This window comes from Lactuca virosa, chromosome 1, assembly GCF_052849685.1.
Source record: "Lactuca virosa cultivar CGN04683 chromosome 1, Lactuca_virosa_CGN04683_v6, whole genome shotgun sequence".
NCBI lineage: Eukaryota > Viridiplantae > Streptophyta > Magnoliopsida > Asterales > Asteraceae > Lactuca > Lactuca virosa.
This window is the reverse complement of record NC_136426.1, coordinates 262,835,019-262,852,147: the sequence shown is the minus strand read 5'-3', so window position 1 is coordinate 262,852,147 and position 17,129 is coordinate 262,835,019. Positions and strand designations below refer to the sequence as shown.

At 47.6% G+C, this 17,129-nt stretch overlaps 49 non-coding genes across 49 annotated transcripts; 38 read left to right on the top strand and 11 right to left on the bottom strand.

Moving 5' to 3' along the window:
* Positions 1–15: 15 nt before the first annotated feature.
* Positions 16–134, bottom strand: LOC145144557 (5S ribosomal RNA). Its single transcript, XR_013725569.1, has one exon. It is a non-coding gene; the product is annotated as a 5S ribosomal RNA (ribosomal RNA).
* Positions 135–363: 229 nt separating this feature from the next.
* Positions 364–482, bottom strand: LOC145144058 (5S ribosomal RNA). The gene has a single exon (XR_013725079.1). It is a non-coding gene; the product is annotated as a 5S ribosomal RNA (ribosomal RNA).
* Positions 483–710: 228 nt separating this feature from the next.
* Positions 711–829, bottom strand: LOC145146015 (5S ribosomal RNA). The gene has a single exon (XR_013726963.1). It is a non-coding gene; the product is annotated as a 5S ribosomal RNA (ribosomal RNA).
* A 229-nt stretch (positions 830–1,058) lies between these two features.
* LOC145153016 (5S ribosomal RNA) lies at positions 1,059–1,177 on the bottom strand. Its single transcript, XR_013733545.1, has one exon. It is a non-coding gene; the product is annotated as a 5S ribosomal RNA (ribosomal RNA).
* A 550-nt stretch (positions 1,178–1,727) lies between these two features.
* Positions 1,728–1,846, bottom strand: LOC145147725 (5S ribosomal RNA). Its single transcript, XR_013728619.1, has one exon. It is a non-coding gene; the product is annotated as a 5S ribosomal RNA (ribosomal RNA).
* A 229-nt stretch (positions 1,847–2,075) lies between these two features.
* Positions 2,076–2,194, bottom strand: LOC145144181 (5S ribosomal RNA). The gene has a single exon (XR_013725197.1). It is a non-coding gene; the product is annotated as a 5S ribosomal RNA (ribosomal RNA).
* A 230-nt stretch (positions 2,195–2,424) lies between these two features.
* On the bottom strand, positions 2,425–2,543 carry LOC145153015 (5S ribosomal RNA). Its single transcript, XR_013733543.1, has one exon. It is a non-coding gene; the product is annotated as a 5S ribosomal RNA (ribosomal RNA).
* Positions 2,544–2,772: 229 nt separating this feature from the next.
* LOC145143869 (5S ribosomal RNA) lies at positions 2,773–2,891 on the bottom strand. Its single transcript, XR_013724899.1, has one exon. It is a non-coding gene; the product is annotated as a 5S ribosomal RNA (ribosomal RNA).
* A 228-nt stretch (positions 2,892–3,119) lies between these two features.
* LOC145153014 (5S ribosomal RNA) lies at positions 3,120–3,238 on the bottom strand. The gene has a single exon (XR_013733542.1). It is a non-coding gene; the product is annotated as a 5S ribosomal RNA (ribosomal RNA).
* Positions 3,239–3,463: 225 nt separating this feature from the next.
* LOC145145602 (5S ribosomal RNA) lies at positions 3,464–3,582 on the bottom strand. Its single transcript, XR_013726567.1, has one exon. It is a non-coding gene; the product is annotated as a 5S ribosomal RNA (ribosomal RNA).
* A 231-nt stretch (positions 3,583–3,813) lies between these two features.
* LOC145155427 (5S ribosomal RNA) lies at positions 3,814–3,932 on the bottom strand. Its single transcript, XR_013735868.1, has one exon. It is a non-coding gene; the product is annotated as a 5S ribosomal RNA (ribosomal RNA).
* Positions 3,933–4,142: 210 nt separating this feature from the next.
* Positions 4,143–4,261, top strand: LOC145155426 (5S ribosomal RNA). The gene has a single exon (XR_013735867.1). It is a non-coding gene; the product is annotated as a 5S ribosomal RNA (ribosomal RNA).
* A 232-nt stretch (positions 4,262–4,493) lies between these two features.
* On the top strand, positions 4,494–4,612 carry LOC145139883 (5S ribosomal RNA). The gene has a single exon (XR_013722024.1). It is a non-coding gene; the product is annotated as a 5S ribosomal RNA (ribosomal RNA).
* A 226-nt stretch (positions 4,613–4,838) lies between these two features.
* Positions 4,839–4,957, top strand: LOC145145599 (5S ribosomal RNA). Its single transcript, XR_013726564.1, has one exon. It is a non-coding gene; the product is annotated as a 5S ribosomal RNA (ribosomal RNA).
* Positions 4,958–5,187: 230 nt separating this feature from the next.
* On the top strand, positions 5,188–5,306 carry LOC145144180 (5S ribosomal RNA). Its single transcript, XR_013725196.1, has one exon. It is a non-coding gene; the product is annotated as a 5S ribosomal RNA (ribosomal RNA).
* A 229-nt stretch (positions 5,307–5,535) lies between these two features.
* On the top strand, positions 5,536–5,654 carry LOC145154058 (5S ribosomal RNA). The gene has a single exon (XR_013734542.1). It is a non-coding gene; the product is annotated as a 5S ribosomal RNA (ribosomal RNA).
* A 231-nt stretch (positions 5,655–5,885) lies between these two features.
* On the top strand, positions 5,886–6,004 carry LOC145145914 (5S ribosomal RNA). The gene has a single exon (XR_013726866.1). It is a non-coding gene; the product is annotated as a 5S ribosomal RNA (ribosomal RNA).
* Positions 6,005–6,223: 219 nt separating this feature from the next.
* On the top strand, positions 6,224–6,342 carry LOC145156022 (5S ribosomal RNA). The gene has a single exon (XR_013736448.1). It is a non-coding gene; the product is annotated as a 5S ribosomal RNA (ribosomal RNA).
* Positions 6,343–6,571: 229 nt separating this feature from the next.
* Positions 6,572–6,690, top strand: LOC145146272 (5S ribosomal RNA). Its single transcript, XR_013727224.1, has one exon. It is a non-coding gene; the product is annotated as a 5S ribosomal RNA (ribosomal RNA).
* A 228-nt stretch (positions 6,691–6,918) lies between these two features.
* LOC145138092 (5S ribosomal RNA) lies at positions 6,919–7,037 on the top strand. The gene has a single exon (XR_013721321.1). It is a non-coding gene; the product is annotated as a 5S ribosomal RNA (ribosomal RNA).
* Positions 7,038–7,268: 231 nt separating this feature from the next.
* On the top strand, positions 7,269–7,387 carry LOC145145344 (5S ribosomal RNA). Its single transcript, XR_013726321.1, has one exon. It is a non-coding gene; the product is annotated as a 5S ribosomal RNA (ribosomal RNA).
* Positions 7,388–7,618: 231 nt separating this feature from the next.
* LOC145153784 (5S ribosomal RNA) lies at positions 7,619–7,737 on the top strand. The gene has a single exon (XR_013734276.1). It is a non-coding gene; the product is annotated as a 5S ribosomal RNA (ribosomal RNA).
* A 227-nt stretch (positions 7,738–7,964) lies between these two features.
* On the top strand, positions 7,965–8,083 carry LOC145153783 (5S ribosomal RNA). The gene has a single exon (XR_013734275.1). It is a non-coding gene; the product is annotated as a 5S ribosomal RNA (ribosomal RNA).
* A 228-nt stretch (positions 8,084–8,311) lies between these two features.
* On the top strand, positions 8,312–8,430 carry LOC145145639 (5S ribosomal RNA). The gene has a single exon (XR_013726601.1). It is a non-coding gene; the product is annotated as a 5S ribosomal RNA (ribosomal RNA).
* A 230-nt stretch (positions 8,431–8,660) lies between these two features.
* Positions 8,661–8,779, top strand: LOC145144178 (5S ribosomal RNA). The gene has a single exon (XR_013725194.1). It is a non-coding gene; the product is annotated as a 5S ribosomal RNA (ribosomal RNA).
* A 229-nt stretch (positions 8,780–9,008) lies between these two features.
* Positions 9,009–9,127, top strand: LOC145146231 (5S ribosomal RNA). The gene has a single exon (XR_013727175.1). It is a non-coding gene; the product is annotated as a 5S ribosomal RNA (ribosomal RNA).
* A 231-nt stretch (positions 9,128–9,358) lies between these two features.
* LOC145145902 (5S ribosomal RNA) lies at positions 9,359–9,477 on the top strand. Its single transcript, XR_013726854.1, has one exon. It is a non-coding gene; the product is annotated as a 5S ribosomal RNA (ribosomal RNA).
* A 219-nt stretch (positions 9,478–9,696) lies between these two features.
* LOC145156021 (5S ribosomal RNA) lies at positions 9,697–9,815 on the top strand. Its single transcript, XR_013736447.1, has one exon. It is a non-coding gene; the product is annotated as a 5S ribosomal RNA (ribosomal RNA).
* A 229-nt stretch (positions 9,816–10,044) lies between these two features.
* Positions 10,045–10,163, top strand: LOC145146271 (5S ribosomal RNA). Its single transcript, XR_013727223.1, has one exon. It is a non-coding gene; the product is annotated as a 5S ribosomal RNA (ribosomal RNA).
* A 230-nt stretch (positions 10,164–10,393) lies between these two features.
* On the top strand, positions 10,394–10,512 carry LOC145145342 (5S ribosomal RNA). Its single transcript, XR_013726320.1, has one exon. It is a non-coding gene; the product is annotated as a 5S ribosomal RNA (ribosomal RNA).
* A 232-nt stretch (positions 10,513–10,744) lies between these two features.
* On the top strand, positions 10,745–10,863 carry LOC145145341 (5S ribosomal RNA). The gene has a single exon (XR_013726319.1). It is a non-coding gene; the product is annotated as a 5S ribosomal RNA (ribosomal RNA).
* A 231-nt stretch (positions 10,864–11,094) lies between these two features.
* On the top strand, positions 11,095–11,213 carry LOC145153782 (5S ribosomal RNA). The gene has a single exon (XR_013734273.1). It is a non-coding gene; the product is annotated as a 5S ribosomal RNA (ribosomal RNA).
* Positions 11,214–11,440: 227 nt separating this feature from the next.
* LOC145145638 (5S ribosomal RNA) lies at positions 11,441–11,559 on the top strand. The gene has a single exon (XR_013726600.1). It is a non-coding gene; the product is annotated as a 5S ribosomal RNA (ribosomal RNA).
* A 230-nt stretch (positions 11,560–11,789) lies between these two features.
* LOC145144177 (5S ribosomal RNA) lies at positions 11,790–11,908 on the top strand. Its single transcript, XR_013725193.1, has one exon. It is a non-coding gene; the product is annotated as a 5S ribosomal RNA (ribosomal RNA).
* A 229-nt stretch (positions 11,909–12,137) lies between these two features.
* Positions 12,138–12,256, top strand: LOC145155307 (5S ribosomal RNA). The gene has a single exon (XR_013735754.1). It is a non-coding gene; the product is annotated as a 5S ribosomal RNA (ribosomal RNA).
* Positions 12,257–12,487: 231 nt separating this feature from the next.
* LOC145155497 (5S ribosomal RNA) lies at positions 12,488–12,606 on the top strand. The gene has a single exon (XR_013735933.1). It is a non-coding gene; the product is annotated as a 5S ribosomal RNA (ribosomal RNA).
* A 229-nt stretch (positions 12,607–12,835) lies between these two features.
* On the top strand, positions 12,836–12,954 carry LOC145145755 (5S ribosomal RNA). Its single transcript, XR_013726713.1, has one exon. It is a non-coding gene; the product is annotated as a 5S ribosomal RNA (ribosomal RNA).
* Positions 12,955–13,184: 230 nt separating this feature from the next.
* Positions 13,185–13,303, top strand: LOC145145340 (5S ribosomal RNA). Its single transcript, XR_013726318.1, has one exon. It is a non-coding gene; the product is annotated as a 5S ribosomal RNA (ribosomal RNA).
* A 231-nt stretch (positions 13,304–13,534) lies between these two features.
* LOC145145891 (5S ribosomal RNA) lies at positions 13,535–13,653 on the top strand. Its single transcript, XR_013726843.1, has one exon. It is a non-coding gene; the product is annotated as a 5S ribosomal RNA (ribosomal RNA).
* Positions 13,654–13,872: 219 nt separating this feature from the next.
* LOC145144731 (5S ribosomal RNA) lies at positions 13,873–13,991 on the top strand. Its single transcript, XR_013725735.1, has one exon. It is a non-coding gene; the product is annotated as a 5S ribosomal RNA (ribosomal RNA).
* Positions 13,992–14,220: 229 nt separating this feature from the next.
* On the top strand, positions 14,221–14,339 carry LOC145146270 (5S ribosomal RNA). Its single transcript, XR_013727222.1, has one exon. It is a non-coding gene; the product is annotated as a 5S ribosomal RNA (ribosomal RNA).
* Positions 14,340–14,568: 229 nt separating this feature from the next.
* On the top strand, positions 14,569–14,687 carry LOC145141958 (5S ribosomal RNA). The gene has a single exon (XR_013723054.1). It is a non-coding gene; the product is annotated as a 5S ribosomal RNA (ribosomal RNA).
* Positions 14,688–14,918: 231 nt separating this feature from the next.
* On the top strand, positions 14,919–15,037 carry LOC145145339 (5S ribosomal RNA). Its single transcript, XR_013726317.1, has one exon. It is a non-coding gene; the product is annotated as a 5S ribosomal RNA (ribosomal RNA).
* Positions 15,038–15,268: 231 nt separating this feature from the next.
* LOC145153781 (5S ribosomal RNA) lies at positions 15,269–15,387 on the top strand. Its single transcript, XR_013734272.1, has one exon. It is a non-coding gene; the product is annotated as a 5S ribosomal RNA (ribosomal RNA).
* A 227-nt stretch (positions 15,388–15,614) lies between these two features.
* LOC145153013 (5S ribosomal RNA) lies at positions 15,615–15,733 on the top strand. Its single transcript, XR_013733541.1, has one exon. It is a non-coding gene; the product is annotated as a 5S ribosomal RNA (ribosomal RNA).
* Positions 15,734–15,963: 230 nt separating this feature from the next.
* Positions 15,964–16,082, top strand: LOC145144176 (5S ribosomal RNA). The gene has a single exon (XR_013725192.1). It is a non-coding gene; the product is annotated as a 5S ribosomal RNA (ribosomal RNA).
* A 230-nt stretch (positions 16,083–16,312) lies between these two features.
* LOC145147109 (5S ribosomal RNA) lies at positions 16,313–16,431 on the top strand. The gene has a single exon (XR_013728023.1). It is a non-coding gene; the product is annotated as a 5S ribosomal RNA (ribosomal RNA).
* Positions 16,432–16,660: 229 nt separating this feature from the next.
* LOC145145754 (5S ribosomal RNA) lies at positions 16,661–16,779 on the top strand. Its single transcript, XR_013726712.1, has one exon. It is a non-coding gene; the product is annotated as a 5S ribosomal RNA (ribosomal RNA).
* Positions 16,780–17,009: 230 nt separating this feature from the next.
* LOC145145338 (5S ribosomal RNA) lies at positions 17,010–17,128 on the top strand. Its single transcript, XR_013726316.1, has one exon. It is a non-coding gene; the product is annotated as a 5S ribosomal RNA (ribosomal RNA).
* The last annotated feature ends 1 nt before the right edge of the window (position 17,129 follows it).

The window sequence follows — 17,129 nt, the reverse complement described above, 5'->3', positions numbered from 1 at the left end:
GGACAACGAAAAAGGGGGGTGCAACACAAGGACTTCCCAGGGGGTCACCCATCCTAGTACTACTCTCGCCCAAGCACGCTTAACTGCGGAGTTCTGATAGGATCCGGTGCATTAGTGCTGGTATGATCGCACCCGAAATACTATCCATGCTTATTGCTTGTATGTCTTAAAAGACGCAGAACCTCCTTTGTTTTCGTACGCGAGGCGTGGGACCCACGTGACCGATCGGCTCCGTTCCAAAAATACGAAGACCATGAACAATGAAACGGAGGCCACCCGAGCATAGAAATAGCAAGAAAGAAAAAAAAACAAAAAAAAACCGCACGTAAAATCTAAAAAAACGCAAACGGACAACGAAAAGGGGGGGTGCAACACGAGGACTTCCCAGGGGGTCACCCATCCTAGTACTACTCTCGCCCAAGCACGCTTAACTGCGGCGTTCTGATGGGATCCGGTGCATTAGTGCTGGTATGATCGCACCCGAAATACTATCCATGCTTATTGCTTTTATGTCTTAAAAGACGCGGAACCTCCTTTGTTTTCGTACGCGAGGCGTGGAACCCACGTGACCGATCGGCTCCGTTCCAAAAATACGAAAACCATCAACCATGAAGCGGAGGCCACCCGAGCATAGAAATAGCAAGAAAGAAAAAAAAATAAAAAAAACCGCACGTAAAATCTAAAAAAACGCAAACGGACAACGAAAAAGGGGGGTGCAACACGAGGACTTCCCAGGGGGTCACCCATCCTAGTACTACTCTCGCCCAAGCACGCTTAACTGCGAAGTTCTGATGCGATCCGGTGCATTAGTGCTGGTATGATCGCACCCAAAATACTATCCATGCTTATTGCTTGTATGTCTTAAAAGACGCAGAAACTCCTTTGTTTTCGTACGCGAGGCGTGGGACCCACGTGACCGATCAGCTCCGTTCCAAAAATACGAAGACCATCAACCATGAAGCGGAGGCCACCCGAGCATAGAAATAGCAAGAAAGAAAAAAAAAACAAAAAAAAACCGCACGTAAAATCTAAAAAAACGCAAACGGACAACGAAAAAGGGGGTGCAACACGAGGACTTCCCATGGGGTCACCCATCCTAGTACTACTCTCGCCCAAGCACGCTTAACTGCGGAGTTCTGATGGGATCCGGTGCATTAGTGCTGGTATGATCGCACCCGAAATACTGTCCATGCTTATTGCTTGTATGTCTTAAAAGACACAGAACCTCCTTTGTTTTCGTACGCGAGGCGTGGGACCCACGTGACCGATCGGCTCCGTTCCAAAAATACGAAGACCATGAACCATGAAACGGAGGCCACCCGAGCATAGAAATAGCAAGAAAAAAAAAACAAAAAAAAACCGCACGTAAAATCTAAAAAAACGCAAACGGACAACGAAAAAGGGGGGTGCAACACGAGGACTTCCCAGGGGGTCACCCATCCTAGTACTACTCTCGCCCAAGCACGCTTAACTGCGGAGTTCTGATGATCGCACCCGAAATACTGTCCATGCTTATTGCTTGTATGTCTTAAAAGACGCAGAACCTCCTTTGTTTTCGTACGCGAGGCGTGGGACCCACGTGACCGATCGGCTCCGTTCCAAAAATACGAAGACCATGAACCATGAAACGGAGGCCACCCGAGCATAGAAATAGCAAGAAAGAAAAAAAAAACAAAAAAAAAACCGCACGTAAAATCTAAAAAAACGCAAACGGACAACGAAAAAGGGGGGTGCAACACGAGGACTTCCCAGGGGGTCACCCATCCTAGTACCACTCTCGCCCAAGCACGCTTAACTGCGGAGTTCTGATAGGATCCGGTGCATTAGTGCTAGTATGATCGCACCCGAAATACTATCCATGCTTATTGCTTGTATGTCTTAAAAGACGCAGAAACTCCTTTGTTTTCGTACGCGAGGCGTGGGACCCACGTGACCGATCGACTCCGTTCCAAAAATACGAAGACCATGAACCATGAAACGGAGGCCACCCGAGCATAGAAATAGCAAGAAAGAAAAAAAAACAAAAAAAAACCGCACGTAAAATCTAAAAAAACGCAAACGGACAACGAAAAAGGGGGGTGCAACACGAGGACTTCCCAGGGGGTCACCCATCCTAGTACTACTCTCGCCCAAGCACGCTTAACTGCGGAGTTCTGATGGGATCCGGTGCATTAGTGCTGGTATGATCTCACCCAAAATACTATCCATGCTTATTGCTTGTATGTCTTAAAAGACGCAGAAACTCCTTTGTTTTCGTACGCGAGGCGTGGGACCCACGTGACCGATCAGCTCCGTTCCAAAAATACGAAGACCATCAACCATGAAGCGGAGGCCACCCGAGCATAGAAATAGCAAGAAAGAAAAAAAAAACAAAAAAAAACCGCACGTAAAATCTAAAAAAACGCAAACGGACAACGAAAAAGGGGGGTGCAACACGAGGACTTCCCATGGGGTCACCCATCCTAGTACTACTCTCGCCCAAGCACGCTTAACTGCGGAGTTCTGATGGGATCCGGTGCATTAGTGCTGGTATGATCGCACCCGAAATACTATCCATGCTTATTGCTTGTATGTCTTAAAAGACGCAGAACCTCCTTTGTTTTCGTACGCGAGGCGTGGGACCCACGTGACCGATCGGCTCCGTTCCAAAAATACGAAGACCATGAACCATGAAACGGAGGCCACCCGAGCATAGAAATAGCAAGAAAGAAAAAAAAACAAAAAAAAACCGCACGTAAAATCTAAAAAAACGCAAACGGACAACGAAAAAGGGGGGTGCAACACGAGGACTTCCCAGGGGGTCACCCATCCTAGTACTACTCTCGCCCAAGCACGCTTAACTGCGGAGTTCTGATGGGATTCGGTGCATTAGTGCTGGTATGATCGCACCCAAAATACTATCCATGCTTATTGCTTGTATGTCTTAAAGGACGCAGAAACTCCTTTGTTTTCGTACGCGAGGCGTGGGACCCACGTGACCGATCAGCTCCGTTCCAAAAATACGAAGACCATCAACCATGAAGCGGAGGCCACCCGAGCATAGAAATAGCAAGAAAGAAAAAAAAACAAAAAAAAACCGCACGTAAAATCTAAAAAAACGCAAACGGACAACGAAAAAGGGGGTGCAACACGAGGACTTCCCATGGGGTCACCCATCCTAGTACTACTCTCGCCCAAGCACGCTTAACTGCGGAGTTCTGATGGGATCCGGTGCATTAGTGCTGGTATGATCGCACCCGAAATACTGTCCATGCTTATTGCTTGTATGTCTTAAAAGACACAGAACCTCCTTTGTTTTCGTACGCGAGGCGTGGGACCCACGTGACCGATCGGCTCCGTTCCAAAAATACGAAGACCATGAACCATGAAACGGAGGCCACCCGAGCATAGAAATAGCAAGAAAAAAAAACAAAAAAAAACCGCACGTAAAATCTAAAAAAACGCAAACGGACAACGAAAAAGGGGGGTGCAACACGAGGACTTCCCAGGGGGTCACCCATCCTAGTACTACTCTCGCCCAAGCACGCTTGACTGCGGAGTTCTGATGGGATCCGGTGCATTACTGCTGGTATGATCGCACCCGAAATACTATCCATGCTTATTGCTTGTATGTGTTAAAAGACGCAGAACCTCCTTTGTTTTCGTACGCGAGGCGTGGGACCCACGTGACCGATCGGCTCCGTTCCAAAAATACGAAGACCATGAACCATGAAACGGAGGCCACCCGAGCATAGAAATAGCAAGAAAGAAAAAAAAAACAAAAAAAAAACCGCACGTAAAATCTAAAAAAACGCAAACGGACAACGAAAAAGGGGGGTGCAACACGAGGACTTCCCATGGGGTCACCCATCCTAGTACTACTCTCGCCCAAGCACGCTTAACTGCGGAGTTCTGATGGGATCCGGTGCATTAGTGCTGGTATTATCGCACCCGAAATACTGTCCATGCTTATTGCTTGTATGTCTTAAAAGACACAGAACCTCCTTTGTTTTCGTACGCGAGGCGTGGGACCCACGTGACCGATCGGCTCCGTTCCATGGAACGGAGCCGATCGGTCACGTGGGTCCCACGCCTCGCGTACGAAAACAAAGGAGGTTCTGTGTCTTTTAAGACATACAAGCAATAAGCATGGACAGTATTTCGGGTGCGATAATACCAGCACTAATGCACCGGATCCCATCAGAACTCCGCAGTTAAGCGTGCTTGGGCGAGAGTAGTACTAGGATGGGTGACCCCATGGGAAGTCCTCGTGTTGCACCCCCCTTTTTCGTTGTCCGTTTGCGTTTTTTTAGATTTTACGTGCGGTTTTTTTTTTGTTTTTTTTTTTCTTTCTTGCTATTTCTATGCTCGGGTGGCCTCCGTTTCATGGTTCATGGTCTTCGTATTTTTGGAACGGAGCCGATCGGTCACGTGGGTCCCACGCCTCGCGTACGAAAACAAAGGAGGTTCTGCGTCTTTTAACACATACAAGCAATAAGCATGGATAGTATTTCGGGTGCGATCATACCAGCAGTAATGCACCGGATCCCATCAGAACTCCGCAGTTAAGCGTGCTTGGGCGAGAGTAGTACTAGGATGGGTGACCCCCTGGGAAGTCCTCGTGTTGCACCCCCACTTTTTCGTTGTCCGTTTGCGTTTTTTTAGATTTTACGTGCGGTTTTTTTTTGTTTTTTTTTCTTGCTATTTCTATGCTCGGGTGGCCTCCGTTTCATGGTTCATGGTCTTCGTATTTTTGGAACGGAGCCGATCGGTCACGTGGGTCCCACGCCTCGCGTACGAAAACAAAGGAGGTTCTGTGTCTTTTAAGACATACAAGCAATAAGCATGGACAGTATTTCGGGTGCGATCATACCAGCACTAATGCACCGGATCCCATCAGAACTCCGCAGTTAAGCGTGCTTGGGCGAGAGTAGTACTAGGATGGGTGACCCCATGGGAAGTCCTCGTGTTCCACCCCCCTTTTTCGTTGTCCGTTTGCGTTTTTTTAGATTTTACGTGCGGTTTTTTTTTTGTTTTTTTTTCTTTCTTGCTATTTCTATGCTCGGGTGGCCTCCGCTTCATGATTGATGGTCTTCGTATTTTTGGAACGGAGCTGATCGGTCACGTGGGTCCCACGCCTCGCGTACGAAAACAAAGGAGTTTCTGCGTCTTTTAAGACATACAAGCAATAAGCATGGATAGTATTTTGGGTGAGATCATACCAGCACTAATGCACCGGATCCCATCAGAACTCCGCAGTTAAGCGTGCTTGGGCGAGAGTAGTACTAGGATGGGTGACCCCCTGGGAAGTCCTCGTGTTGCACCCCCCTTTTTCGTTGTCCGTTTGCGTTTTTTTAGATTTTACGTGCGGTTTTTTTTTGTTTTTTTTTCTTTCTTGCTATTTCTATGCTTGGGTGGCCTCCGTTTCATGGTTCATGGTCTTCGTATTTTTGGAACGGAGCCGATCGGTCACGTGGGTCCCACGCCTCGCGTACGAAAACAAAGGAGGTTCTGCGTCTTTTAAGACATACAAGCAATAAGCATGGATAGTATTTCGGGTGCGATCATACCAGCACTAATGCACCGGATCCCATCAGAACTCCGCAGTTAAGTGTGCTTGGGCGAGAGTAGTACTAGGATGGGTGACCCCCTGGGAAGTCCTCGTGTTGCACCCCCCTTTTTCGTTGTCCGTTTGCGTTTTTTTAGATTTTACGTGCGGTTTTTTTTTTGTTTTTTTTTTCTTTCTTGCTATTTCTATGCTCGGGTGGCCTCCGTTTCATGGTTCATGGTCTTCGTATTTTTGGAACGGAACCGATCGGTCACGTGGGTCCCACGCCTCGCGTACGAAAACAAAGGAGGTTCTGCGTCTTTTAAGACATACAAGCAATAAGCATGGATAGTATTTCGGGTGCGATCATACCAGCACTAATGCACCGGATCCCATCAGAACTCCGCAGTTAAGCGTGCTTGGGCGAGAGTAGTACTAGGATGGGTGACCCCCTGGGAAGTCCTCGTGTTGCACCCCCCTTTTTCGTTGTCTGTTTGCGTTTTTTTAGATTTTACGTGCGGTTTTTTTTTCTTTCTTGCTATTTCTATGCTCGGGTGGCCTCCGCTTCATGGTTGATGGTTTTCGTATTTTTGGAACGGAGCCGATCGGTCACGTGGGTTCCACGCCTCGCGTACGAAAACAAAGGAGGTTCTGCGTCTTTTAAGACATACAAGCAATAAGCATGGATAGTATTTCGGGTGCGATCATACCAGCACTAATGCACCGGATCCCATCAGAACTTCGCAGTTAAGCGTGCTTGGGCGAGAGTAGTACTAGGATGGGTGACCCCCTGGGAAGTCCTCGTGTTGCACCCCCTTTTTTCGTTGTCCGTTTGCGTTTTTTTAGATTTTACGTGCGGTTTTTTTTTTGTTTTTTTTCTTTCTTGCTATTTCTATGCTCGGGTGGCCTCCGTTTCATGGTTCATGGTCTTCGTATTTTTGGAACGGAGCCGATCGGTCACGTGGGTCCCACGCCTCGCGTACGAAAACAAAGGAGGTTCTACGTCTTTTAAGACATACAAGCAATAAGCATGGATAGTATTTCGGGTGCGATCATACCAGCACTAATGCACCGGATCCCATCAGAACTCCGCAGTTAAGCGTGCTTGGGCGAGAGTAGTACTAGGATGGGTGACGCCCTGGGAAGTACTCGTGTTGCACCCCCCTTTTTCGTTGTCCGTTTGCGTTTTTTTAGATTTTACGTGCGGTTTTTTTTGTTTTTTTTTCTTTCTTGCTATTTCTATGCTCGGGTGGCCTCCGCTTCATGGTTCATGGTCTTCGTATTTTTGGAACGGAGCCGATCGGTCACGTGGGTCCCACGCCTCGCGTACGAAAACAAAGGAGGTTCTGCGTCTTTTAAGACATACAAGCAATAAGCATGGATAGTATTTCGGGTGCGATCATACCAGCACTAATGCACCGGATCCTATCAGAACTCCGCAGTTAAGCGTGCTTGGGCGAGAGTAGTACTAGGATGGGTGACCCCCTGGGAAGTCCTCGTGTTGCACCCCCCTTTTTCGTTGTCTGTTTGCGTTTTTTTAGATTTTACGTGCGGTTTTTTTTTTGTTTTTTTTTTCTTTCTTGCTATTTCTATGCTTGGGTGGCCTCCGCTTCATGGTTGATGGTTTTCGTATTTTTGGAACGGAGCCGATCGGTCACGTGGGTCCCACGCCTCGCGTACGAAAACAAAGGAGGTTCTGTGTATTTTAAGACATACAAGCAATAAGCATGGACAGTATTTCGGGTGCGATCATACCACCACTAATGCACCGGATCCCATCAGAACTCCGCAGTTAAGCGTGCTTGGGCGAGAGTAGTACTAGGATGGGTGACCCCATGGGAAGTCCTCGTGTTGCACCCCCCTTTTTCGTTGTCCGTTTGCGTTTTTTTAGATTTTACGTGCGGTTTTTTTTTTGTTTTTTTTTTCTTTCTTGCTATTTCTATGCTCGGGTAGCCTCCGTTTCATGGTTCATGGTCTTCGTATTTTTGGAACGGAGCCGATCGGTCACGTGGGTCCCACGTCTCGCGTACGAAAACAAAGGAGGTTCTGCGTCTTTTAAGACATACAAGCAATAAGCATGGATAGTATTTCGGGTGCGATCATACCAGCACTAATGCACCGGATCCCGTCAGAACTCCGCAGTTAAGCGTGCTTGGGCGAGAGTAGTACTAGGATGGGTGACCCCCTGGGAAGTCCTCGTGTTGCACCCCCACTTTTTCGTTGTCCGTTTGCGTTTTTTTAGATTTTACGTGCGGTTTTTTTTTTGTTTTTTTTTCTTGCTATTTCTATGCTCGGGTGGCCTCCGTTTCATGGTTCATGGTCTTCGTATTTTTGGAACGGAGCCGATCGGTCACGTGGGTCCCACGTCTCGCGTACGAAAACAAAGGAGGTTCTGCGTCTTTTAAGACATACAAGCAATAAGCATGGATAGTATTTCGGGTGCGATCATACCAGCACTAATGCACCGGATCCCGTCAGAACTCCGCAGTTAAGCGTGCTTGGGCGAGAGTAGTACTAGGATGGGTGACCCCCTGGGAAGTCCTCGTGTTGCACCCCCACTTTTTCGTTGTCCGTTTGCGTTTTTTTAGATTTTACGTGCGGTTTTTTTTTTGTTTTTTTTTTCTTGCTATTTCTATGCTCGGGTGGCCTCCGTTTCATGGTTCATGGTCTTCGTATTTTTGGAACGGAGCCGATCGGTCACGTGGGTCCCACGCCTCGCGTACGAAAACAAAGGAGGTTCTGTGTCTTTTAAGACATACAAGCAATAAGCATGGATAGTATTTCGGGTGCGATCATACCAGCACTAATGCACCGGATCCCATCAGAACTCCGCAGTTAAGCGTGCTTGGGAGAGAGTAGTACTAGGATGGGTGACCCCATGGGAAGTCCTCGTGTTGCACCCCCCTTTTTCGTTGTCCGTTTGCGTTTTTTTAGATTTTACGTGCGGTTTTTTTTTTGTTTTTTTTTCTTTCTTGCTATTTCTATGCTCGGGTGGCCTCCCCTTCATGGTTGATGGTCTTCGTATTTTTGGAACGGAGCCGATCGGTCACGTGGGTCCCACGCCTCGCGTACGAAAACAAAGGAGTTTCTGCGTCTTTTAAGACATACAAGCAATAAGCATGGATAGTATTTTGGGTGAGATCATACCAGCACTAATGCACCGGATCCCATCAGAACTCCGCAGTTAAGCGTGCTTGGGCGAGAGTAGTACTAGGATGGGTGACCCCCTGGGAAGTCCTCGTGTTGCACCCCCCTTTTTCGTTGTCCGTTTGCGTTTTTTTAGATTTTACGTGCGGTTTTTTTTTGTTTTTTTTTCTTTCTTGCTATTTCTATGCTCGGGTGGCCTCCGTTTCATGGTTCATGGTCTTCGTATTTTTGGAACGGAGCCGATCGGTCACGTGGGTCCCACGCCTCGCGTACGAAAACAAAGGAGGTTCTGCGTCTTTTAAGACATACAAGCAATAAGCATGGATAGTATTTCGGGTGCGATCATACCAGCACTAATGCACCGGATCCCATCAGAACTCCGCAGTTAAGTGTGCTTGGGCGAGAGTAGTACTAGGATGGGTGACGCCCTGGGAAGTCCTCGTGTTGCACCCCCCTTTTTCGTTGTCCGTTTGCGTTTTTTTAGATTTTACGTGCGGTTTTTTTTTTGTTTTTTTTTTCTTTCTTGCTATTTCTATGCTCGGGTGGCCTCCGTTTCATGGTTCATGGTCTTCGTATTTTTGGAACGGAACCGATCGGTCACGTGGGTCCCACGCCTCGCGTACGAAAACAAAGGAGGTTCTGCGTCTTTTAAGACATACAAGCAATAAGCATGGATAGTATTTCGGGTGCGATCATACCAGCACTAATGCACCGGATCCCATCAGAACTCCGCAGTTAAGCGTGCTTGGGCGAGAGTAGTACTAGGATGGGTGACCCCCTGGGAAGTCCTCGTGTTGCACCCCCCTTTTTCGTTGTCTGTTTGCGTTTTTTTAGATTTTACGTGCGGTTTTTTTTTCTTTCTTGCTATTTCTATGCTCGGGTGGCCTCCGCTTCATGGTTGATGGTTTTCGTATTTTTGGAACGGAGCCGATCGGTCACGTGGGTTCCACGCCTCGCGTACGAAAACAAAGGAGGTTCTGCGTCTTTTAAGACATACAAGCAATAAGCATGGATAGTATTTCGGGTGCGATCATACCAGCACTAATGCACCGGATCCCATCAGAACTTCGCAGTTAAGCGTGCTTGGGCGAGAGTAGTACTAGGATGGGTGACCCCCTGGGAAGTCCTCGTGTTGCACCCCCTTTTTTCGTTGTCCGTTTGCGTTTTTTTAGATTTTACGTGCGGTTTTTTTTTTGTTTTTTTTCTTTCTTGCTATTTCTATGCTCGGGTGGCCTCCGTTTCATGGTTCATGGTCTTCGTATTTTTGGAACGGAGCCGATCGGTCACGTGGGTCCCACGCCTCGCGTACGAAAACAAAGGAGGTTCTGCGTCTTTTAAGACATACAAGCAATAAGCATGGATAGTATTTCGGGTGCGATCATACCAGCACTAATGCACCGGATCCCATCAGAACTCCGCAGTTAAGCGTGCTTGGGCGAGAGTAGTACTAGGATGGGTGACGCCCTGGGAAGTACTCGTGTTGCACCCCCCTTTTTCGTTGTCCGTTTGCGTTTTTTTAGATTTTACGTGCGGTTTTTTTTTGTTTTTTTTTTCTTTCTTGCTATTTCTATGCTCGGTTGGCCTCCGCTTCATGGTTGATGGTTTTCGTATTTTTGGAACGGAGCCGATCGGTCACGTGGGTCCCACGCCTCGCGTACGAAAACAAAGGAGGTTCTGTGTCTTTTAAGACATACAAGCAATAAGCATGGACAGTATTTCGGGTGCGATCATACCACCACTAATGCACCGGATCCCATCAGAACTCCGCAGTTAAGCGTGCTTGGGCGAGAGTAGTACTAGGATGGGTGACCCCATGGGAAGTCCTCGTGTTGCACCCCCCTTTTTCGTTGTCCGTTTGCGTTTTTTTAGATTTTACGTGCGGTTTTTTTTTTGTTTTTTTTTTTCTTTCTTGCTATTTCTATGCTTGGGTGGCCTCCGCTTCATGGTTGATGGTTTTCGTATTTTTGGAACGGAGCCGATCGGTCACGTGGGTCCCACGCCTCGCGTACGAAAACAAAGGAGGTTCTGTGTATTTTAAGACATACAAGCAATAAGCATGGACAGTATTTCGGGTGCGATCATACCACCACTAATGCACCGGATCCCATCAGAACTCCGCAGTTAAGCGTGCTTGGGCGAGAGTAGTACTAGGATGGGTGACCCCATGGGAAGTCCTCGTGTTGCACCCCCCTTTTTCGTTGTCCGTTTGCGTTTTTTTAGATTTTACGTGCGGTTTTTTTTTTGTTTTTTTTTTCTTTCTTGCTATTTCTATGCTCGGGTAGCCTCCGTTTCATGGTTCATGGTCTTCGTATTTTTGGAACGGAGCCGATCGGTCACGTGGGTCCCACGTCTCGCGTACGAAAACAAAGGAGGTTCTGCGTCTTTTAAGACATACAAGCAATAAGCATGGATAGTATTTCGGGTGCGATCATACCAGCACTAATGCACCGGATCCCGTCAGAACTCCGCAGTTAAGCGTGCTTGGGCGAGAGTAGTACTAGGATGGGTGACCCCCTGGGAAGTCCTCGTGTTGCACCCCCACTTTTTCGTTGTCCGTTTGCGTTTTTTTAGATTTTACGTGCGGTTTTTTTTTGTTTTTTTTTTCTTGCTATTTCTATGCTCGGGTGGCCTCCGTTTCATGGTTCATGGTCTTCGTATTTTTGGAACGGAGCCGATCGGTCACGTGGGTCCCACGCCTCGCGTACGAAAACAAAGGAGGTTCTGTGTCTTTTAAGACATACAAGCAATAAGCATGGATAGTATTTCGGGTGCGATCATACCAGCACTAATGCACCGGATCCCATCAGAACTCCGCAGTTAAGCGTGCTTGGGAGAGAGTAGTACTAGGATGGGTGACCCCATGGGAAGTCCTCGTGTTGCACCCCCCTTTTTCGTTGTCCGTTTGCGTTTTTTTAGATTTTACGTGCGGTTTTTTTTTTGTTTTTTTTTCTTTCTTGCTATTTCTATGCTCGGGTGGCCTCCTCTTCATGGTTGATGGTCTTCGTATTTTTGGAACGGAGCCGATCGGTCACGTGGGTCCCACGCCTCGCGTACGAAAACAAAGGAGTTTCTGCGTCTTTTAAGACATACAAGCAATAAGCATGGATAGTATTTTGGGTGAGATCATACCAGCACTAATGCACCGGATCCCATCAGAACTCCGCAGTTAAGCGTGCTTGGGCGAGAGTAGTACTAGGATGGGTGACCCCCTGGGAAGTCCTCGTGTTGCACCCCCCTTTTTCGTTGTCCGTTTGCGTTTTTTTAGATTTTACGTGCGGTTTTTTTTTGTTTTTTTTTCTTTCTTGCTATTTCTATGCTCGGGTGGCCTCCGTTTCATGGTTCATGGTCTTCGTATTTTTGGAACGGAGCCGATCGGTCACGTGGGTCCCACGCCTCGCGTACGAAAACAAAGGAGGTTCTGCGTCTTTTAAGACATACAAGCAATAAGCATGGATAGTATTTCGGGTGCGATCATACCAGCACTAATGCACCGGATCCCATCAGAACTCCGCAGTTAAGCGTGCTTGGGCGAGAGTGGTACTAGGATGGGTGACCCCCTGGGAAGTCCTCGTGTTGCACCCCCCTTTTTCGTTGTCCGTTTGCGTTTTTTTAGATTTTACGTGCGGTTTTTTTTTTGTTTTTTTTTTCTTTCTTGCTATTTCTATGCTCGGGTGGCCTCCGTTTCATGGTTCATGGTCTTCGTATTTTTGGAACGGAGCCGATCGGTCACGTGGGTCCCACGCCTCGCGTACGAAAACAAAGGAGGTTCTGCGTCTTTTAAGACATACAAGCAATAAGCATGGATAGTATTTCGGGTGCGATCATACCAGCACTAATGCACCGGATCCCATCAGAACTCCGCAGTTAAGCGTGCTTGGGCGAGAGTAGTACTAGGATGGGCGACCCCCTGGGAAGTACTCGTGTTGCACCCCCCTTTTTCGTTGTCCGTTTGCGTTTTTTTAGATTTTACGTGCGGTTTTTTTTTGTTTTTTTTTCTTTCTTGCTATTTCTATGCTCGGGTGGCCTCCGCTTCATGGTTCATGGTCTTCGTGTTTTTGGAACGGAGCCGATCGGTCACGTGGGTCCCACGCCTCGCGTACGAAAACAAAGGAGGTTCTGCGTCTTTTAAGACATACAAGCAATAAGCATGGATAGTATTTCGGGTGCGATCATACCAGCACTAATGCACCGGATCCTATCAGAACTCCGCAGTTAAGCGTGTTTGGGCGAGAGTAGTACTAGGATGGGTGACCCCCTGGGAAGTCCTCGTGTTGCACCCCCCTTTTTCGTTGTCCGTTTGCGTTTTTTTAGATTTTACGTGCGGTTTTTTTTTGTTTTTTTTTTCTTTCTTGCTATTTCTATGCTCGGTTGGCCTCCGCTTCATGGTTGATGGTTTTCGTATTTTTGGAACGGAGCCGATCGGTCACGTGGGTCCCACGCCTCGCGTACGAAAACAAAGGAGGTTCTGTGTCTTTTAAGACATACAAGCAATAAGCATGGACAGTATTTTGGGTGCGATCATACCACCACTAATGCACCGGATCCCATCAGAACTCCGCAGTTAAGCGTGCTTGGGCGAGAGTAGTACTAGGATGGGTGACCCCATGGGAAGTCCTCGTGTTGCACCCCCCTTTTTCGTTGTCCGTTTGCGTTTTTTTAGATTTTACGTGCGGTTTTTTTTTTGTTTTTTTTTTCTTTCTTGCTATTTCTGTGCTCGGGTGGCCTCCGTTTCATGGTTCATGGTCTTCGTATTTTTGGAACGGAGCCGATCGGTCACGTGGGTCCCACGTCTCGTGTACGAAAACAAAGGAGGCTCTGCGTCTTTTAAGACATACAAGCAATAAGCATGGATAGTATTTCGGGTGCGATCATACCAGCACTAATGCACCGGATCCCATCAGAACTCCGCAGTTAAGCGTGCTTGGGCGAGAGTAGTACTAGGATGGGTGACCCCCTGGGAAGTCCTCGTGTTGCACCCCCCTTTTTCGTTGTCTGTTTGCGTTTTTTTAGATTTTACGTGCGGTTTTTTTTTCTTTCTTGCTATTTCTATGCTCGGGTGGCCTCCGCTTCATGGTTGATGGTTTTCGTATTTTTGGAACGGAGCCGATCGGTCACGTGGGTTCCACGCCTCGCGTACGAAAACAAAGGAGGTTCTGCGTCTTTTAAGACATACAAGCAATAAGCATGGATAGTATTTCGGGTGCGATCATACCAGCACTAATGCACCGGATCCCATCAGAACTTCGCAGTTAAGCGTGCTTGGGCGAGAGTAGTACTAGGATGGGTGACCCCCTGCGAAGTCCTCGTGTTGCACCCCCTTTTTTCGTTGTCCGTTTGCGTTTTTTTAGATTTTACGTGCGGTTTTTTTTTTGTTTTTTTTCTTTCTTGCTATTTCTATGCTCGGGTGGCCTCCGTTTCATGGTTCATGGTCTTCGTATTTTTGGAACGGAGCCGATCGGTCACGTGGGTCCCACGCCTCGCGTACGAAAACAAAGGAGGTTCTGCGTCTTTTAAGACATACAAGCAATAAGCATGGATAGTATTTCGGGTGCGATCATACCAGCACTAATGCACCGGATCCCATCAGAACTCCGCAGTTAAGCGTGCTTGGGCGAGAGTAGTACTAGGATGGGTGACGCCCTGGGAAGTACTCGTGTTGCACCCCCCTTTTTCGTTGTCCGTTTGCGTTTTTTTAGATTTTACGTGCGGTTTTTTTTTGTTTTTTTTTCTTTCTTGCTATTTCTATGCTCGGGTGGCCTCCGCTTCATGGTTCATGGTCTTCGTATTTTTGGAACGGAGCCGATCGGTCACGTGGGTCCCACGCCTCGCGTACGAAAACAAAGGAGGTTCTGCGTCTTTTAAGACATACAAGCAATAAGCATGGATAGTATTTCGGGTGCGATCATACCAGCACTAATGCACCGGATCCGATCAGAACTCCGCAGTTAAGCGTGCTTGGGCGAGAGTAGTACTAGGATGGGTGACCCCCTGGGAAGTCCTCGTGTTGCACCCCCCTTTTTCGTTGTCCGTTTGCGTTTTTTTAGATTTTACGTGCGGTTTTTTTTTTGTTTTTTTTTTCTTTCTTGCTATTTCTATGCTCGGGTGGCCTCCGCTTCATGGTTGATGGTTTTCGTATTTTTGGAACGGAGCCGATCGGTCACGTGGGTCCCACGCCTCGCGTACGAAAACAAAGGAGGTTCTGTGTCTTTTAAGACATACAAGCAATAAGCATGGACAGTATTTCGGGTGCGATCATACCACCACTAATGCACCGGATCCCATCAGAACTCCGCAGTTAAGCGTGCTTGGGCGAGAGTAGTACTAGGATGGGTGACCCCATGGGAAGTCCTCGTGTTGCACCCCCCTTTTTCGTTGTCCGTTTGCGTTTTTTTAGATTTTACGTGCGGTTTTTTTTTTGTTTTTTTTTTCTTTCTTGCTATTTCTATGCTCGGGTGGCCTCCGTTTCATGGTTCATGGTCTTCGTATTTTTGGAACGGAGCCGATCGGTCACGTGGGTCCCACGTCTCGCGTACGAAAACAAAGGAGGTTCTGCGTCTTTTAAGACATACAAGCAATAAGCATGGATAGTATTTCGGGTGCGATCATACCAGCACTAATGCACCGGATCCCGTCAGAACTCCGCAGTTAAGCGTGCTTGGGCGAGAGTAGTACTAGGATGGGTGACCCCCTGGGAAGTCCTCGTGTTGCACCCCCACTTTTTCGTTGTCCGTTTGCGTTTTTTTAGATTTTACGTGCGGTTTTTTTTTGTTTTTTTTTTCTTGCTATTTCTATGCTCGGGTGGCCTCGGTTTCATGGTTCATGGTCTTCGTATTTTTGGAACGGAGCCGATCGGTCACGTGGGTCCCACGCCTCGCGTACGAAAACAAAGGAGGTTCTGTGTCTTTTAAGACATACAAGCAATAAGCATGGACAGTATTTCGGGTGCGATCATACCAGCACTAATGCACCGGATCCCATCAGAACTCCGCAGTTAAGCGTGCTTGGGCGAGAGTAGTACTAGGATGGGTGACCCCATGGGAAGTCCTCGTGTTGCACCCCCCTTTTTCGTTGTCCGTTTGCGTTTTTTTAGATTTTACGTGCGGTTTTTTTTTTGTTTTTTTTTCTTTCTTGCTATTTCTATGCTCGGGTGGCCTCCGCTTCATGGTTGATGGTCTTCGTATTTTTGGAACGGAGCTGATCGGTCACGTGGGTCCCACGCCTCGCGTACGAAAACAAAGGAGTTTCTGCGTCTTTTAAGACATACAAGCAATAAGCATGGATAGTATTTTGGGTGAGATCATACCAGCACTAATGCACCGGATCCCATCAGAACTCCGCAGTTAAGCGTGCTTGGGCGAGAGTAGTACTAGGATGGGTGACCCCCTGGGAAGTCCTCGTGTTGCACCCCCCTTTTTCGTTGTCCGTTTGCGTTTTTTTAGATTTTACGTGCGGTTTTTTTTTGTTTTTTTTTTCTTTCTTGCTATTTCTATGCTCGGGTGGCCTCCGTTTCATGGTTCATGGTCTTCGTATTTTTGGAACGGAGCCGATCGGTCACGTGGGTCCCACGCCTCGCGTACGAAAACAAAGGAGGTTCTGCGTCTTTTAAGACATACAAGCAATAAGCATGGATAGTATTTCGGGTGCGATCATACCAGCACTAATGCACCGGATCCCATCAGAACTCCGCAGTTAAGCGTGCTTGGGCAAGAGTAGTACTAGGATGGGTGACCCCCTGGGAAGTACTCGTGTTGCAGCCCCCTTTTTCGTTGTCCGTTTGCGTTTTTTTAGATTTTACGTGCGTTTTTTTTTTGTTTTTTTTTCTTTCTTGCTATTTCTATGCTCGGGTGGCCTCCGCTTCATGGTTCATGGTCTTCGTATTTTTGGAACGGAGCCGATCGGTCACGTGGGTCCCACGCCTCGCGTACGAAAACAAAGGAGGTTCTGCGTCTTTTAAGACATACAAGCAATAAGCATGGATAGTATTTCGGGTGCGATCATACCAGCACTAATGCACCGGATCCTATCAGAACTCCGCAGTTAAGCGTGTTTGGGCGAGAGTAGTACTAGGATGGGTGACCCCCTGGGAAGTCCTCGTGTTGCACCCCCCTTTTTCGTTGTCCGTTTGCGTTTTTTTAGATTTTACGTGTGGTTTTTTTTTGTTTTTTTTTTCTTTCTTGCTATTTCTATGCTCGGTTGGCCTCCGCTTCATGGTTGATGGTTTTCGTATTTTTGGAACGGAGCCGATCGGTCACGTGGGTCCCACGCCTCGCGTACGAAAACAAAGGAGGTTCTGTGTCTTTTAAGACATACAAGCAATAAGCATGGACAGTATTTCGGGTGCGATCATACCACCACTAATGCACCGGATCCCATCAGAACTCCGCAGTTAAGCGTGCTTGGGCGAGAGTAGTACTAGGATGGGTGACCCCATGGGAAGTCCTCGTGTTGCACCCCC